Source organism: Vicugna pacos, chromosome 16, assembly GCF_048564905.1.
Source record: "Vicugna pacos chromosome 16, VicPac4, whole genome shotgun sequence".
NCBI lineage: Eukaryota > Metazoa > Chordata > Mammalia > Artiodactyla > Camelidae > Vicugna > Vicugna pacos.
Genome location: NC_133002.1, coordinates 40,821,291 through 40,833,356, shown reverse-complemented (window position 1 = coordinate 40,833,356; position 12,066 = coordinate 40,821,291).

The window sequence follows — 12,066 nt, the reverse complement described above, 5'->3', positions numbered from 1 at the left end:
ACTGCAAACCTCAAACCTCGGCCTTTGGTATGTGGCAGGTGCTTTGCTAAAACTCTTTACAAGTATTAATCTCATTTAATCTTCACAACAATCCTAGGAGCCTTTCTCACTATCTTCACTTTACAGATGAGTCAACTGAGGAGTTTATCTCTAGGGAGATTAAGTAATTTTACCAAGGTTCAAAGGTAGGACTGTTTTACCCAGAGCTCAAATCTTTAACCACCAAATTCTACCTTTTCTTTAAAACCCTAGGATGGGTTTGACCTGGCCGTGGGGCTTTCTTTAATTCCCAGTTCCTTCACTTCAATCCACATTTAAACCAGTCTTCGGTTTCTGCCTAAAAAACAATGCTTACCATATTTCAATATTTATGGGAAGTCTCCATCTCTGTAACGGTGTATTTCCCAAATAATTTTTCTGATGGAGTCAGAAGAGAGAGAGAAATATTGGTCCAACCCCATTGTGGCAAGAGTTTTTCAAATTCTAACTATGAGAGGCGGTGGATGTGTTAACTAACCTTTTTGTGGTAGTCATTTCACACAATATGCATATATCAGTTCATTAAGTTGTACGTCTTAAACTTACACAATGTTATCTGTCAATTGTATCTCAATAAAGCTGGAGGGGAAAAGAAAGTCTTGCTAAAGTAAATATTTTTCAAAGTAAACAGGTCATTAAGTAGATTGGGAATCTTTTGTTATAAGGAAAGATTTCGAATGGAATGGAATTATCTGTAGCACGTTTACTGTTTACATGGAGTCTAAGTCTACACCTGTCCCTGTCACTTTCTATCACCTTCTGTCAGGCAATTTACCTTTGCTCCCTAGCTTGGAAGTGGTTTACATTTGACAAAGACGCCCAAAGAAGACAATATAGCTCTGCTTTAATCTTTCAAAAAAAAATACGTGCCTTTATCCCTGGCCCAAACTTAAAAATTAGACAAGTAACATAGAGAATAGCGACTCCCTTAAAACTGTATTTACACCGGTAACTGGGATTAATGGAGACCTCAGAGCTTTCAGTGACTTCTTCTGACCTCTGCTGGATATGTTTGGGATTGCATGGCCCTTGGGTGCTTTTAAGCAACCAGCAAAATTAGAATTAGAGTTGAAGTGCACAGGGTTTCATCTAAAGCCCTCATTTTTGAGATACAGAAAGTAAGGCCCAATGGGTTTATGTGACTTATCCAAGGTCATTCAGTTACATAATGGCATATTCAGGACCAGCACCTAGATGTGTCTTATTTAATGATAAAACACAGATATGCAAACATTGCTGAGCTCCACTGGGATGAATACTCTTTGGATTACCTACAGAGAACCGTCAGTATTAGAAACAGTAACAGTGAGCACAGACCAAGTGGCCGATAAGAAAGAATAAAAATTAGAAGTGTTTGAACAAGGTCATAGTATCTTCATGTCCTATATTCCAGATTCCCACGATTCCCTTCAGTCACTGATGACATATGTGAAGTAACAAAGAGATTCGGAAGATTCATTTTCACAAAAGCTCTTTTTTAGCTGCAAATTGCATTTCCTGATTATGGCTTGTTAAAATTAGTTTGCATTACCAGAGGAAATTTCAACTGACTGTAGGTAAGAAGACAGCCCAGGGTTAAACAGATTGCTCCTTTTAAGAACTGACTTGGCTGGTGTCCCCGCAAAAGCATTTGGGACCCAAGAGACGTTTCTGGAGGTTTCTGGTGCTTCTTCAGCAATGACTTTCAGGTCTCCCCTTTGAGGCATATCTAGATCAGAAAGCTGAATGACCACAAACACAGAGTCAACTTATTCCACGTGTTAAAAGACCCAGATGCGTAGCATTACCTAGATGAGTAGAGTATCATTTAAAAAAACATGAGCGTTGAAGCCATGCAGTTAGTGGCTACTTACTAGCTGTGTGAGCTTAGGTAAGTTACTTAACCTCTCTGAGCCCCAGTGGCCTCAGCTGTAAAACAAGATTCATAAATGATACCTCCTCAGAGAGTTGTTTGAGAATAAAACAAGACTGGGTGTGCAAATCCTTAGCATAGTACCTGGTACAACAGACCAAGGGGAGGGAGAGTGCTGAGTTTCTCACATGATATTAGATATACCAGATCTTAATGGTGGAAGTTACACTACTTTTGTTTTACCCACAAAAACTACTAATTTATGTATTTATCACAAACGACGTCTCAATTCTATCCCTCAAAGACCTAATAAGATCATCTAAAGTGGACAAGACATATGTTCACAAATGCTTTCGAAAGAGTGGCATGACATCCCTGCTCCAATACTTTTAGTTGTTTGCTTTTGTGTTTTTGTTGTGCCTTCTCCACAATAGTGCTCTTAAATCTTGGCAGCTGAATTGATTGACTCTGTGTGTGCGTGCATGTGTGTGTGTGTTTAAACATTTCACGAGCATGTGCTTAGCACATTTCTTCAAGAGGAAACAAATCTTTGTCAATGAGAAGCTGAGGGTACGACCCCTCCCTGGGTTAATGAAGTCAACCCAGGCTGTGTTTTGTTGCAGTGAGAGAAGGGAAGTGTAATCCTTTCCCATTACGATATTAGAGCAGAAGTCACAGTAGGGTGCTTTTGAGAAAGAGCCAAGAGGACAGAGTTCTGGAGTTTTGAAACTCTTTAGCCAGAGCAGTGCTGCTTTGATCAGTTTTATGATTTATTTGCTCCTATCAGGACAAGTTTGTTTGCACAAAGTTTTCTGTGGCTGAAAAATATTTGCCGAACACAGATCTAGTCTTCCTCCCTAATTTTATGCATGAGAAAACAGGCTCCCAGGAGTGAAATGACTTATCACTAAGTTAGATGAAGAGCCAAAAACAGTACCCAAGTATCTATACTGGTCAGGGGTCTTGGTTGTCCATCATAGAAGCCAGTTTAGGATAACTCAAGTAAAGGCTCACAGGGGCTGTCAGAATTCATGGGAGTCTGAGAGTCGGACTCGGAAATATCAGGGACCAAGAGCCCTCTGGAGGGCCAAGAAGCTGGACGGGGTTCACAGAAAGTCCAGAAACTGTCTCATAACCAGAGGAGCTGGTTCAAAATAGTGATGCCTCTTCCGCCTTGGCTACGATGGAGGACAACAACCTTCCTTTCTTAGTCTTGTGTCATTTGCTCAAGATTCAGAGTCCCCAGTTGGCTGAGCTAAAGTCACATGCTCTTGCTGCGGCTGAATTGGAGTCGGGAGAGGCAGATCCGGCCCCTTGAGCTCCCATGTGAGAGCGTCACCACAATTACCCAGCCACAATCAGGAAGGGATAATGCCCCCCAAAGGAAATTTGGTGACTGCTTAGGGGGAATGGATCTAGGCAGCCCATGGGGTAACAACAGGGAGCCTGGTGGCACAGGCAGATACATATCCTGACCACATGGGTAAATTATCCCAAGCTGGATGGGACACAGCAGGGAGGAAAGTGTCCTTGTTGACGGTTAACCTGACCCTGACCTTCTCAGGGTAAGTCTGTTTCCTGGTGTTACATCCTCGATACAGTTGGGAAAACCCCTAACAGCATTACCTCTGTGCACTCCACCAACTCATCACCAACTTGAAACTGGTTATTATTGATTCGATACCCATTGCCGAGCAATGGCTCTCTTAGAATATTATTTCTTAAAGTTCTTAAAAATTTGGGTTCAAGTTTAGGATAAAGAGCTGGTTGGGACTTTGGGGAAGTTAGGATGGTATATCTGTCAGATTCTCCAGCTAAACAAAGCCAATAGGATGTGTATATACAGGCAGACCTCAGAGATATTTCAGATTTGGTTCCAGACCACCGCAATAAAGTGAATATCGTGATGAAGCATGTCATATGGATTTTTTGGTTTCCCAGTGCGTATACAAGTTATGTTTGCACTGTACTGTAGTCTTTTAAGTGTGCAATAGCATTATGTCTTCAAAAAGCAATGTAGATACCTTAATTTAAAAATGCTTTATTGCTATTCCTATGTACAGAATAGATAAACAACAAGGTCCTACTGTATAGCACAAAGAATTGTATTCAGTGACTTGTAGTAACCTGTGAAGAAAAAGAATATTTATATGTGTGTATATATATATGACTGAATCACTATGCTGTACACCAGAAAGTAATACAACATTGTAAATCAACTATACATCAATTTAAAAAAACTGAAAAAATACTTTATTGCTAAAAAATGCTAACCATCATCTGAGACTTCAGTAATATTTTTGCTGGTGGAGGGTCTTGCCTTGATGTTCTTGGCTGCTGACTGATCAGCATGGTGGTTGTTGAGTGTTAGGGTGTCGGTAGTAATTTGAAATCAGACAACGATGAAGTTTGCTTTATCGATTGACTCTTCCTTTCATGAACAATTTCTCTGTAACATGCTACGCTGTTTGACAGCATTTTACCTCCATAGAACTTCTTTCAAAATTGGAGTCAATCCTCTTCAACCCTGCTGTTGCTTTGTTAATGAAGTTTATGTAATATTCTAAATTCTTTGTTGTCATTTCAACAACCTTCACAGTGTCTTCACCAGAAGTTGACTCCGTTGCAAGAAACCACTTTTCTCACACTCAGCTGCAGAACAGCACACTCATTATTCCTCATGAAACATATTGCTACAAACCTTCAATTTGTAAAGTAGTAGTAGTAGTAGTAGTAGTAGTAATAATAATAATAATAATAATAATAATAATAATAATAATATCTACAAGGCACCGTAAAGCAAAATGCAATAAAATGAGGTATGATTGTACATCGAGAGAGGGATTTATTTTAAGGAATTGACACACAAGATTGTGGAGGCTGGTGAGTCCAAAATCTGCAGGATAGGAGGCTAGAGACCCAGGAAAGGGTTGCAGCTTGAGCCCAGTGTGGTCCCTCCTCTTCTGGGGAAGTTGGTCTTTTTTCAATCAAGCGCTTTTGCTGATTGGATGAGACCCACCCACGTCATGGTAATCTGCTCTACTCAAAGTCTACTACTGTAAATGTTAATCTCATCTAAAAAATACCTTCACAGAAACATCTGGAATAATGTTTGAGCAATATCTGGGTACCACGACCTAGCCAAGTTGACACACGAAATAGACCATCCCACATGGATCTCAAAAAAAGAGCTGGGAAGGTTTAAATGACTTTACAACCAGCTGTAGCCACGGTGTGACCTTGGGCAGCCACGTTCCCCTTTGGGTTTCAGTTTCTTTATCTGTAAGATTAGAGTTTTGAGTTGGGTGGTCTCTAAGTGTTTGGGGATAAAATAGGAACGTGTGTAGACAGTCTGCTTCTGCTGCAGGTATTTGGGGGTTTTGTTTGTTTGTTTTGCACTTTTATTGGAATTTTTAATTACAAAAGTAATACATGCTTTTGTAAGAAATCAGAATTAACCCGGCTCTCCTAAGCCCCTGCAATCAGAAACATTAACCATTTGGTATGTTGAATTTATCCCTTCCCAGATTCTCACGGGGAATTTCCAACAGTTTAAAATGGCGAGGACATGCATCCGGGACATGGAAACCAGGTAGTGTGCTTTTTATGTGTTTCCTACCCAGCACCCATTTCCTCCTTCCTAGCAGCAGCCCTGCTTTTATTCAATTTCCCATCTTCCCTTACGTAGCCATGTGCTTCGAGAAGAACTGATCTCATGCCCAGTGCCAGGCATTAACCTGTCTGGCCTAAGGGGATTTGTATTCCCCTGTCAATTAACACACACCAATTCCCTGGACATGGAGATCGGCTCACAAAGGAGTTGGTAACCAACTGGAGCCAATTAGATGTAAAGAGAAGTTTGCTGGAAGCTGTATCCTCCTGCTTGAGAGGTACCTACCAGAAGAGACCACCTGTCTGTCTCTGGATGGGGTCAGGTGAGGCTTAGAATTGTGCAGCCTTCTTGCTACGGGAGTAAGATGAATCCAACTCAGGAAAATCCCGAGAACCAAAGCTGAAGCCCTGGTGGTATCACATCCAGCCACCCCCTAGTGGTGGACTTTCCCAGTTATGGAGCTCAATAAATCCTTTTTATTTTGTAAGCCAGTTTGAGTAGGGTTTGGGTTGCTTGTAACAAACAGAAACCTAACAGACACTTCATGAAAGGTGCCGTTGAAATGCCTCTGGAATTGGGGCTAGGCTAACTCTGACAGAATCCCTCTCCTCTCCTGCCACGGAGGGTGAGGACAGGCAGACATGACAGGCAGGAAGCCTGCACAGCAGGGCTTCTCTCTGAGCAGACAGCTGCACCCGGCAGGGCAGTGGGGCTTTCTCAAACGACGAAAGGGAGAGACATCACTGTATCTATGAAAAGATGCTGCAAATTCAAAGAAGAGGACCACCCTGGAGAATCTGGGGAAATTCTCCAATTTGAAGTAAATTTAACCTATGAAGTGGGTGTTATTGTTTAATCTGTTCAGCATCCCTCCCCCACCTCTCTTAATAATTAGCCTCATCCGATAGACACAGGTCTGGGAATGAGACCCAGGCTAGACCAATAAGCCTATCCCTAAAATGTTTCCTGTAGCCAGAAAAGAGGAATTGTATTGCCTCTTGGGTTACAGAGATGAAAGGGTATGAATTTGGTGTTACTAGTGTTCATGTTTGTAACCATGGGGCAAAAATCCAACTGCAGTAGGAGAAAATGAAACCAGTGAGGTTAAGGAAGGAGAGAGATTGAGAATGACCTGGCAGCATGAAGCCCCTGGTTCCAGTCTCTCTCCCAGGTCCCCAGAGACTTCCTGGTTTGTGAGACTCTGCCTTCAGTCTGTCAGCTTCCCCAGTGCCTTTCCAAAAAGTCCCCCTTTCCCTGAAGACACTTCCAGCTGGGTTTCTGTTTCCAGCATGTGAAAAGGCTCTGGCTCACAGAGTTTCTGCTTCACGTCCTTTTCCAGCCAAACTGAAGGGAACATTGGCCAACACAGAGCAAGAAATCCTAAGGAGGGATCCCTTTGAGATCAGGAAATATTTTCACGGAGAAGGAACTACAAACGCCAAATGAAAAACCTCATGGAGGCAGAGCTGGCCAAAAATTTAGTGAAGACAAACTGAAGAAATTCACCTAGAACTCAGAGGATTGACATGAAAATTACAAAATCAATAGTGGCATGGAGGACCGATTCAGGAGGTTCCAGATAGACACACAGGCCAACAGTCCTTTATTTAAAACCCTTGGAGTCAGATCTGCTTCTGGATTCAGCATTTGGGGGATTTTAAAGAGAGGACGTGGTGCATATACCGATATTGCATACACCACTCGAGGGGTCTAGATCAGCACTCAGTAATCAGAAATAATACATCTCTGCAGTAAAACACTGAGGAAGTAAGGGCGACGAACAGTCTCATGTCAGGTCAGGGTTTACTGCCAAAGAAGCCTTGTAGCTCATGAAAAAATGTTTGGTTCTCAAAGAGTTTTTTCTTTCAGGATTTTGGAATTGTGGCTCAAGGGACCTGTAATAGGAATCCCAAAAGGAGAGCAAAGAACTGATAAAATAGGAGAAACAGTCAAAGAATCAAGGGTGGAAAACATTCAAGAGCTGATGATAGTGAAACTTTGAAGCTCAAAAGATCACAGAGTGTGAGGTAAAATTAATTTAAACAAGACCTAAATGCACTCTGGGTCATATTTTGAATTTGAAAGACAAAGGAAAAAATCTATGAGAATATATAGAAAATTCTAATAAATAATTTGTTGCATTGATTTAATAATTCTCCATACCAAATTTTTAACTCTCTACACATTAAATATCATTTGCTTCATATTATGTTTATACATATTGATCATCTACTGGGCTATAACAAAAGTTCAGTTATTTCTTTTTTTAATTAAAAAATTTTTTTTAACATTTTTTATTGATTTATAATCATTTTACAATGTTGTGTCAAATTCCAGTGTTCAGCACAATTTTTCAGTCATTCATGGACATATACACACTCATTGTCACATTTTTTCTCTGTGATTTATCATAACATTTTGTGTATATTTCCCTGTGCTATACAGTGTAATCTTGTTTATCTATTCTACAATTTTGAAATCCCAGTCTATCCCTTCCCACCCTCTACCCCCCTGGTAACCACAAGTCTGTATTCTCTGTCCATGAGTCTTTAGATTCCACATATGAGCGATCTCATATGGTATTTTTCTTTCTCTTTCTGGCTTACTTCACTTAGAATGACATTCTCTAGGAGCATCCATGTTGCTGCAAATGGCATTATGTTGTCGGTTTTTATGGCTGAGTAGTATTCCATTGTATAAATATACCACATCTTCTTTATCCAGTCACCTGTTGATGGACATTTAGGCTGTTTCCATGTTTTGGCTACTGTAAATAGTGCTGCTATGAACATTGGAGTGCAGGTGTCATCCTGAAGTAGATTTCCTTCTGGATACAAGCCCAGGAGTGGGATTCCTGGGTCATATGGTAATTCTATTCCTAGTCTTTTGAGGAATCTTCACACTGTTTTCCATAGTGGCTGCACCAAACTGCATTCCCACCAGCAGTGTAGGAGGGTTCCCCTTTCTCCACAGCCTCTCCAGCATTTGTCATTTTTGGATTTTTGAATGACGGCCATTCTGACTGGTGTGAGGTGATACCTCATTGTAGTTTTGATTTGCATTTCTCTGATAATTAGTGATATTGAGCATTTTTTCATGTGCTTTTTGATCATTTGTATGTCTTCCTTGGAGAATTGCTTGTTTAGGTCTTCTGCCCATTTTTGGGTTGGGTTGTTTATTTTTTTCTTATTGAGTCGTATGAGCTGCTTATATATTTTGGAGATCAAGCCTTTGTCGGTTTCACTTGCAAAAATTTTCTCCCATTCCGTAGGTTTTCTTCTTGTTTTATTTCTGGTTTCCTTTGCTGTGCAGAAGCTTGTAAGTTTCATTAGGTCCCATTTGTTTATTCTTGCTTTTATTTCTTCTAGGAGAAAATTTTTGAAATGTATGTCAGATAATGTTTTGCCTATGTTTTCCTCTAAGAGGTTTATTGTATCTTGTCTTATGTTTAAGTCTTTAATCCATTTTGAGTTGATTTTTGTATATGGTGTAAGGGTGTGTTCTAGCTTCATTGTTTTACATGCTGCTGTCCAGTTTTCCCAACACCATTTGCTGAAGAGACTGTCTTTATTCCATTGTATATTCTTGCCTCCTTTGTCGAAGATGAGTTGACCAAAGGTTTGTGGGTTCATTTCTGGGCTCTCTATTCTGTTCCATTGGTCCCTATGTCTGTTTTGGTACCAATACCATGCTGTCTTGATGACTGTAGCTCTATAGTATTGTCTGAAGTTTGGGAGAGTTATTCCTCCAGCCTCTTTCTTTCTCTTCAGTAATGCTTTAGCAATTCTAGGTCTTTGATGGTTCCATATAAATTTTATTATGATTTGTTCTAGTTCTGTGAAATATGTCCTGGGTAATTGGATAGGGATTGCATTAAATCTGTAGATTGCCTTGGGCAGTGTGACCATTTTAACAATATTGATTCTTCCAATCCAAGAGCATGGAATATCTTTCCATTTTTTAAAGTCTTCTTTAATTTCCTTCATCAATGGTTTATAGTTTTCTGTGTATAATTCTTTCACCTCCTTGATTAGATTTATTCCCAGATATTTTATTACTTTGGGTGCTATTTTAAAGGGGATTGTTTCTTTACTTTCTTTTTCTGTTGATTTATTGTTAGTGTAAAGAAATGCAACTGATTTTTGAACATTAATTTTGTAACCTGCTACCTTGCTGAATTCTTCAATCAGCTCTAGTAGCTTTTGTGTGGACCTTTTAGGGTTTTCTATATATAGTAACATGTCATCAGCATATAATTAATTAAAAATTTTTTTAATTGAAGTATAGTTGGTTTACCATGTTGTGTTAGTTTCTGGTGTATAGCATAGTGATTCAGTTACATATATATTCCTTTACATATTATTTTTCATTATAGGCTATTGCAAGGTATTGAATATAGTTCCCTGTGCTATACAGTGGGACCTTGCTTTTTATCTATTTTACATAAAGTAGTTAGTATCTGCAAATCCTGAAAAAGCTCAATTATTTCTGAAAAATGACTTGACCAAGGTTATCCCGCTGGAAGGTAATGGAGGTGGGAATTCAAACTAGAGCTCCCAATATCTTAATAGTCTCCAAGGACAAGTGGGTAATAATTCACTTCCCGGTACTGATCACAGAGACAAGTATTACAATTTGGTGATAAAGACTATAACTAGCTAAATATCTAGAACCCCATAAATATTCACTGATTAAATAGACAAATGAGTGAGCTAATAAAAACATGAAACAAACAAAAAAAGGCTCACCAAGGAATTTTGTATTTTATATGGGATACACACAGCTGACACACGATTGGAGAAGGCAGCTGTTTCTTTATAAAGCAAATGATGTAGCCAAGCTGCCATTAGGTACCATTAGAGGAAGCATTAAGACAAGGATGTACAGGCGACGACCGAATGCAGTAAACCTCCCCTAGGGTGATAGAGATCAACTGGAGATGGGGCCTCCAGAGTCTTAATGGTCTTTCCTTACTCCCCCTCAAAACTTTTTAAGCTTCCCTCGTGGTGACCAACCCTGGAGTAATGCACATTTAATTCAGCAGCTAATGTGGAAAAATCAATAGTGCTGCACCACACATGGTTTATCACACGTAATCTGAAGTTTAACACTTAAATAAATAAGTAATAGACACAAACCATGGCACTTAACAGTACACTTTGGGGCTCATCTTTTCCCACAAATCAAAATACTTCTTACATCTTATTAAATATTCCACATTAAAAAATAATAAAATAATTTAAAGGTTTTTTTTTTTAAATCTAAGCTGGAATCTTTTGGAAATGTTTTCCTTTAAAACACCCATTGTGGGAGGGAGGGGGAGAGCTCAGTGGTAGAGTGCATATTTAGCATGCAGGAGGTCCTAGGTTCAATCCCCAGTACCTCCATTAAAACAAACAAACAAACAAACCTAATTACGTCCCCTCAAAACAAACAATAAAACAAAAAATTAAAAAAAAATAACCATTGTGATGGCCTTTGGTTCAATAATACTTTACAAGTTGTTTTCACATACCTTACTGTATTTTGAGCTTCCTCCTCAGATCCCTGTGAATTCCGTGGGACAACTAAGGAAACCCACTTAGTAGGTGAGGGAACTTGAGAGATGAGGAGAAGAATCCAGCTCTAAAAACTGGGGATCTAACACCCAGCCATGAGTATTTTTAATTCCAAAAGGGACTTGGTTCTATTTGGAGCTGGTGGGGTGGGGAGATGGAAGCAGACCCTGAATTGTGTCTTCCACTGGAATTCAGACATGTCTGGACTTTGTAAGCTGGACTCAACAGAAGTTTTTGTTTTCTGGAAGCTTGTTGTGTAGGTTCTGGACACCTTAGGTGGAGAGAATTGAGTTAATCATATCCCTTAGTTCATGGCATAACATCATCATCAAGGAACTGCTCTTATTTTATTCAATTATATTTTTCCTTTTATACCCCATCCTTAGTCCTTTTATATTGAGTTCAAAACAGGCTAGGCTAGTCTCTAGTTACGGGGAGAGGAGGGTGTTGGGCAGCAGTGTTCCTGAGATGCTGGTAAAGCTTTGGTTTTTTATTTTTTAATTTTTTTTAATTGAAGTATAGTTGGTTTACAAAGTTGTGTTAATTTTTGGTATATAGCATAGTGATTCAGTTATGCATATATATTATTTTTAAAATAGTATATATATATGTATATATATATATATGTATACACACACACACACACACACATATTCCTTTTCATATTCTTTTTAAATCTATGTCATGGTTATATATAGTTATTCCCTTTGCAAAAATTCATTGTGTTATATACTTATGATCGGTGCGGTTTTCTGTATATATGTTACACTTCAATTAATTTTACTTAAAAAAATCCTTCTGGAATTTTTAATGGAATTACAAACATTTTTAGATTAATTTGGGAGAGAACTTACCTCTTAGAATTGCTGTCATCATACCCATGACCATGCTGCTAAAATTTTGTTGAGAGGGATATTTGCCACGAGGGATGTGGGTATCTAGTTTTTTGTTTTTGTTGTTGCTGTTTTTCTCGTAATGTCTGAATTTAGTATCAGGGTCATACA